At 45.9% G+C, this 7,196-nt stretch overlaps 1 pseudogene; it reads left to right on the plus strand.

Annotated features, from left to right (window-relative positions):
• The first annotated feature begins 416 nt into the window (after positions 1 to 416).
• On the plus strand, positions 417 to 591 carry LOC134899700 (U2 spliceosomal RNA; annotated as a pseudogene).
• The last annotated feature ends 6,605 nt before the right edge of the window (positions 592 to 7,196 follow it).

Below are 7,196 nucleotides of genomic sequence, written 5' to 3' on the forward strand. Positions count from 1 at the left end.
GAAGAAGAGGACTAAACCCCCCCCCCTCTTTTGCCCCCCTCCCCTTGTTTGAACTAATTAATGAGACTTTGAGACCGTGGCCCCTTCCCCCCCATTAACAATGTCTGTTGATTTGTTGATGTCTTTCCATTTATTGCACCTCCCCTTATATGTTTCTGTCTTTCAATAAAGCTTTGGGCATGTGATCCCCCCTCCCTCACCCTCCTACCCTCCACACCCATAGCCTTATTAACTGTTGTCTTATTGTATAGTTTAAATGCATAGTGCAGTCTGAGAACTATAGTGTAGGCTGGCCTGTGCCGTAGTTCGACTGCACTATACCGTCTGCATCTGTACTGTGTTTTGGCTGTGCTGCGACACGGTACTTATGTTTGTCATGTTTATGTATGTTTTTTGCTACTTTATGTCAAATAAAGACTGCTTTTTCAATCAAAAAAATCTGTTCTTATCAGTGTAATATCTGATACGCCCCCTATCTGGGGGCCATATATTAAATGGATTTTTAGAACAGGGAGATGGAAGAAGAGCTTGCTCTGTCCACTCCACACATTGACCCGGTATTGCAGTACCTCCGGGACCGATGCACCTTTCCTATTCTGTATTCCAAAAATAGATTAGTAACGACTTCTTAGCTTTTCCCCAGGATTTGTAAAGTTCTTGCAGCATAGCATTGTTAAACTCCTGGATTTGGGGGAATTTTGCAAGCAGGCTTACAGTGTTTCAAAATTGTATTCAAGCGTTGCTGTTACTTGCAAAATGCTACAATGGATGAATAAAAACATCCGAAAACTACTGTGTGGAGTCTTGTTTTGCGTCTACTTCTTTTCCATTGAATTCCCTCCTTCTACAGAGGGCAAATTTAAACGCTGGGGGACCATTTGGATGTGAGGCCTGATTCCTGAATGCTAACTAAGTGCGAACGAACAAGCATTGCCACTTTGAAATCAATTCCAAAATTCAGAACTTACTATTATTATCATCCTTCTGCTTGGCTTTTCGACCTGGTCTCGTTTGGAAATAATTTTTATTTTTGTGGCGGCGTCCATGCTGGCTGCAGGAGTCCGTGTGGATGTTTGCTGTAGAGGCAGTAAAGGAACAACCTCTGCAGTATGTATATGCTGCATCTATCTCTTGGTGTGTGTCTCCCTCAAGTGGATGTCAGTAAGCAAGCCAAGCAAATGCAGTCCGTACAGCCAAGCAAATTGTGACATCACGTGTGTCGCATAATGATGACATCACAGTGGATGCATCACGATGACATCACAGAGCCCTCCCACTGTAGTGGAAAAATTGAAATCTTCTAGGATGGACGGGCTTTTTGAAACAATCCTATTTTCATAGAAAGGTTCAATGCAACAACAACCAGGTAACCTTCCATTGAAGAATGAATGTCCCACTGCTTAACTGATGAAGTGCATAGCATTGTGTAAGTGTGATAAGCACGGAGCCAGGGACAGACGGACGGCAGACGTCTGGTGGGTGTGATTGTCGGAGGTGGACCAAATGCAAATGATTGTGCATCAGCCAGCCAGTTGGCAAGAGAAGGAGAGAAAACGCACAATGCAGTAGTGAGTGATGGAATGTGGTTGCGCGCGCCTTGGTGCCTGCCTGCTTGTCAGTCCGGATTTCTCTTCCTTCTTTGCTGTGGTCGCCGCTGCCGCCAAAAGTCTATTCCATCTACAGATAGTATAGAGTCATCTTGTGGGGGGGAGGGTCATTCTCCATGATGGGTAGTAGATCTTGTTTTGGCCGCGTGCCTCCCTCGGCCCATATTCGGGTTATCGCTACTCGGCCTTTTGGATCAGATCAAGGTTCATTGCCTTGGTCTGGTCCAGGGGGTGTGAGTTTGGGGTCTTTCCGTGAGACCCCCTAGTGGACTTTGGACGAGGAGGGATCACCGCAGGGCTGTTGCCTTGTTTTTTCTCTGCAGCATGGCAGGCTTGAAGAACACCATCCGTTTTTTGTTGGAGCATAAGGGGAGAGACTCGAGAGGACTGCGCTTCATAGTAGAGAAGGTACTGATGGAACTGACAGGGGTGGACTTAAAACTGGACATGTATTGCATTCAGGACTTTCCTATGCAAGGTTCTTTTGATGTCACTTTCTTTAACATTAATGACTGTATGACGGCGTATGAAAAGCTGAAAAAATGTCGTGACCCGAAAATGAGCAAATTTGTTATGGTACCCTTGTTTTCCGAACAAGAGGTACCTATGACGATTCACATGTTTAATCAATACAGGGAGCACGAGTTAATCCAGGCCTTTCTTTTTAGGTACTGCTCCCATGTAAGAGGAGGCATTCTGCTTAAAAATGAGTATAATATCATTAACGGGAAAATGCAGGTGTGGGTGAGGCTTAAGGAGGATGTAAACGGTGTTGGGGGAGTGATGCACCCCCCCGGCAAATTTCTCAATTGGAGGTAATAAGGGTTTCCTCTATTACCCGGGCAGCCGTTTTTTTGTAGGAGGTGCCAGGAATACGGACACACCAAAGACGATTGTGTGAAGGACAATTTCTGTAGGAATTCTCATGGGGAAGGGCATCAGGCAAAAGAGTGTCCTCACCCCAGGAAATGTGACTTATGTGGAAGCCCAAAACACACTGCTAAAAGCTGTCCGGAGCTCCTCAAAAGGAGAGCCAGAGATGTGGCTGATGTTTGCAAAAGCAAAAAGTATGAGGGGGGGGGAAACGTCCAACCCCCCCAGGAAGGTGTGCCTGAGTCTGTGGGCGCTCCCTCCTTGTTGGCACAACCTGGTGAGGAGTTGCGCCCTGTTTTGCGGGCTCCTGTGTCTCCGCAGGCTGAGTTGGGGGAAGGAGCTAGCAGTGACGTCACTGAGGTGGTGGAGATTGCCGGGGAATCGAGCCGGGCAGCAGTGGCAGCTCTGAAAGGAGGTGTGTGGGCACCTGCAGCTGGTGGAAAGTGCAGCCCAGATGGAGGTGTCTGTGAGCCCTGAGGAGGAGAAGATCGCCCCTTCTCAGGTGATTGAGGAGTTTAGTACCTCTGAGGAGGAGGATAGAGGTATGGAGATGGACAATGCTGCATCATGTCCAAAGCTGAGAAAACAGAGTATTGATTACTCTGCAAAAAAGTGCGTATTGAAGTTCCAGAGGAAGGCAACCATGAGGATACAATGGAGGCTCTGAACCAATTATTGGACATGAGTAGCAGCCCAACAAGCTCTCTTGAGAATTACCTCCCTGCCAGAGAGACTCCTGCAATAGCTCACCTACCAGAGGAGGTTGTTGATAAGTGACAGGTGTAGGATGAGATACTCTAATCACCAAGTGTGTGGTTTTTTATTTTTGATATTTTTCGTATTTCTTTCCCCTGAGGAAAGGGGTTGTGTTTTGTTTTTTGTTTATGGGGTTTTCTCTGCATTAACATTTTCATTTTTATTTTTTTCTCTCTGCATATGGCAGTTCCAGTTGTTCTAAAACTGACATCAGTTAATGTCAGAACTATGAGCACTAGAAATAGAAGGATTGCGATATTAGATAACTTAAGAAGCATGGGTGGTGACATAATTTGTGTGCAGGAACCTGGTATGGTGGGATATATAGGAAAGAAGGATTGGAAGTATGGTGATGTTTTTTGGTCTGGGACAGCATTAAATAAAAATGATGGGGTGGGTATATTAATTAATAATAGAAGAATCAAAATGGGGGAAAAAAACATTATTGAAGAGGGTAGGTGTATTATGGCAGAAGTGTTGTATGGTGGTTGGAAAGTGCACATTATGGGGTAAATTTACTAAGATTCGTATTTTCCCGTTTGAGGTCAAAGTTCAATCACGAATGATATCGAAAGTGTAAATATGCAACTTTTTGAATTGATTACGACTAATTTACTAAGCTGCCGTATTCTGCATTTTCGTTTTTTCCGATGTCGATGTCATTCGTTTTTTTAGACAGTGTTTTACGTGAGTGACTTGTAAAACACTGCCGACTTTAATACAATGAATCTCGGCCGTATCTGAGAGATCCGTGCAGGGCTTCATTGTGCACCTTGTAAAAAAAATAAAAAATGTTTAAACTTTAAAAAAAAATTGCGTGGGGTCCCCCCTCCTAAGCCAAACCAGCGTCGGGCTCTTTGAGCCGGCCCTGGTTGCAAAAATATGTGAAAAAAATTGACAGGGGTTCCCCCATATTTAAGCAACCAGCACCGGGCTCTGCGCCTGGTCCTGGTTCCAAAAATACGGGGGACAAAAAGCGTAGGGGTCCCCCGTATTTTTGAAACCAGCACCGGGCTCCACTAGCTGGACAGATAATGCCACAGCCGGGGGTCACTTTTATACAGTGCCTTGCGGCCGTGGCATCAAATATCCAACTAGTCAGCCCTGGCCGGGGTACCCTGGGGGAGTGGGGACCCCTTCAATCAAGGGGTCCCAGCCACCCAAGGGCCAGGGGTGAAGCCCGAGGCTGTCCCCCCCCATCCAATGGGCTGCGGATGGGGGGCTTGTAGCCTTTGTTGAAAGTAATGAATATTGTTTTTAGTAGCAGTACTACAAGTCCCAGCAAGCCTCCCCCGCAAGCTGGTACTTGGAGAACCACAAGTACCAGCATGCGGCGGAAAACCGGGCCCGCTGGTACCTGTAGTAGTACTACTACTAAAAAAATACCCCAATAAAGACATTACACACGCACCTTGAAAGTATAACTTTAATGCATACATACACACCACCATATACACATACTTACCTTATGTTCACACGAGGGTCGGTCCTCTTCTCCAGTAGAATCCATGGTGTACCTGTTGAAAAAATCCTACTCACCAAATCCAGTGTAGAGGGCTCCTCGGATAATCCATTTGTAATCCACGTACTTGTAAAAATAAAAAAACGGGACACCCGACCACGAACTGAAAGGGGACCCATGTTTTCACATGGGACCCCTTTCCCCGAATGCCAGAAACCCCCTCTGACTGATGTCTAAGTGGGTTTCTTCAGCCAATCAGGGAGCGCCACGTTGTGGCACCCTCCTGATCGGCTGTGTGCTCCTGTACTGTCTGACAGGCGGCACACGGCAGTGTTACAATGTAGCGCCTATGCGCTCCATTGTAACCAATGGTGGGAACTTTGTGGTCAGCGGTGAGGTCACTTTCGGTCAACCGCTGACCTCAAAGTTCCCACCATTGGTTACAATGGAGCGCATAGGCGCTACATTGTAACACTGCCGTGTGCCGCCTGTCAAACAGTACAGGAGCACACAGCCGATCAGGAGGGTGCCACAGCGTGGCGCTCCCTGATTGGCTGAAGAAACCCACTTAGACATCAGTCAGAGGGGGTTTCTGGCATTCAGGGGAAAGGGGTCCCATGTGAAAACATGGGTCCCCTTTCAGTTCGTGGTCGGGTGTCCCGTTTTTTTATTTTTACAAGTACGTGGATTACAAATGGATTATCCGAGGAGCCCTCTACACTGGATTTGGTGAGTAGGATTTTTTCAACAGGTACACCATGGATTCTACTGGAGAAGAGGACCGACCCTCGTGTGAACATAAGGTAAGTATGTGTATATGGTGGTGTGTATGTATGCATTAAAGTTGTACTTTCAAGGTGCGTGTGTAATGTCTTTATTGGGGTATTTTTTTAGTAGTAGTACTACAGGTACCAGCGGGCCCGGTTTTCCGCCGCATGCTGGTACTTGTGGTTCTCCAAGTACCAGCTTGCAGGGGAGGCTTGCTGGGACTTGTAGTACTGCTACTAAAAACAATATTCATTACTTTCAACAAAGGCTATCAGCCCCCCATCCGCAGCCCATTGGATGGGGGGGACAGCCTCGGGCTTCACCCCTGGCCCTTGGGTGGCTGGGGGGGGGACCCCTTGATTGAAGGGGTCCCCACTCCCCCAGGGTACCCCGGCCAGGGGTGACTAGTTGGATATTTGATGCCACGGCCGCAAGGCACTGTATAAAAGTGACCCCCGGCTGTGGCATTATCTGTCCAGCTAGTGGAGCCCGGTGCTGGTTTCAAAAATACGGGGGACCCCTACGCTTTTTGTCCCCCGTATTTTTGGAACCAGGACCAGGCGCAGAGCCCGGTGCTGGTTGCTTAAATATGAAGGAACCCCTGTCAATTTTTTTCCCATATTTTTGCAACCAGGGCCGGCTCAAAGAGCCCGAGGCTGGTTTGGTTTAGGAGGGGGGACCCCACGCATTTAAAAAAAAAAAAAATTATAACATTTCCCACCCCTTCCCACTGAAAAACATGCACGGATCTCATGGATCCGTGCATGCCTATACAAACACGGGATAAAAAAGCAGGTCTGTTTTTTTTTAGCACTTTTTCACGATTTGTATTTTAGCACGGCAGTGTTTGGCTATTGTCGGCAGTGTTTGTGTTTTGCACTTTTTAGTAAATTCCCGATTTCTACCAAATTGCAGGCGTATTTGACCGATGGTGTATTGATTCGTGATTTTTTCCTAGGACTTCCAAAATATTACGAATGCCCTCATCACTGCCGTGATTTTTGCTTAGTAAATTACCGAGATGACACTTTGAAGAAAAAACGGCATCTCGGTCAAAATCGGGACCTTAGTAAATATACCCCTATGTGTATATATGCTCATACTAGCAAAAATGAGAGAAGAGCTTTTTGAAAAGATCAAAGTGTTTATTGTAGGGAGGGTGCCAATTATGTTGATTGGGGATTTCAATGTGTGTATAGATAGAGGTGATGGGGTAGCAGCAGATCAGGTGGATATCACGGGGAAAATACTAAAGCAAATGGTGTCTGATTTTTCATTAATAGACGCAGCTGTGGAGTGTATGGGTAAGCCATCACCACCTACTTATCACGCTGATAGGGGGGGATAGTGTCTAGATTAGATTGTGTTTCTGTCTAAGGGTATGGTATGTAGAAATATGGATCAGGTGAATGTGACTTTTTCTGACTATGATTGTATGATTTGTGAGGTGATTGGGAAGACTGATGAGCTGTATGGTAAGGGTTTATGGAAGTTGAATGATAGTTTACTGGATGATGATCAAATTAAGGCTGAGTTTAAAAGAGTATATGAAGTGGGTTGAACGTAAGAATGATTTTTTGGATGTGTTAGAATGTTTTTTAAGAGGACTGGTGTGAGGATGGCAAGAAAGAAAAGGTTTGAGTATGAAAGATTGGGTTTGAGATTGAAGTATTTGTATATGTTGAGAGAATTAGGTTTTGAGGTCAGTATGGAGACTATGAGAGAAAGGG

The sequence above is a fragment of the Pseudophryne corroboree genome, chromosome 3 (genome assembly GCF_028390025.1).
Source record: "Pseudophryne corroboree isolate aPseCor3 chromosome 3, aPseCor3.hap2, whole genome shotgun sequence".
In the NCBI taxonomy this organism is placed as follows: Eukaryota; Metazoa; Chordata; class Amphibia; order Anura; family Myobatrachidae; genus Pseudophryne; species Pseudophryne corroboree.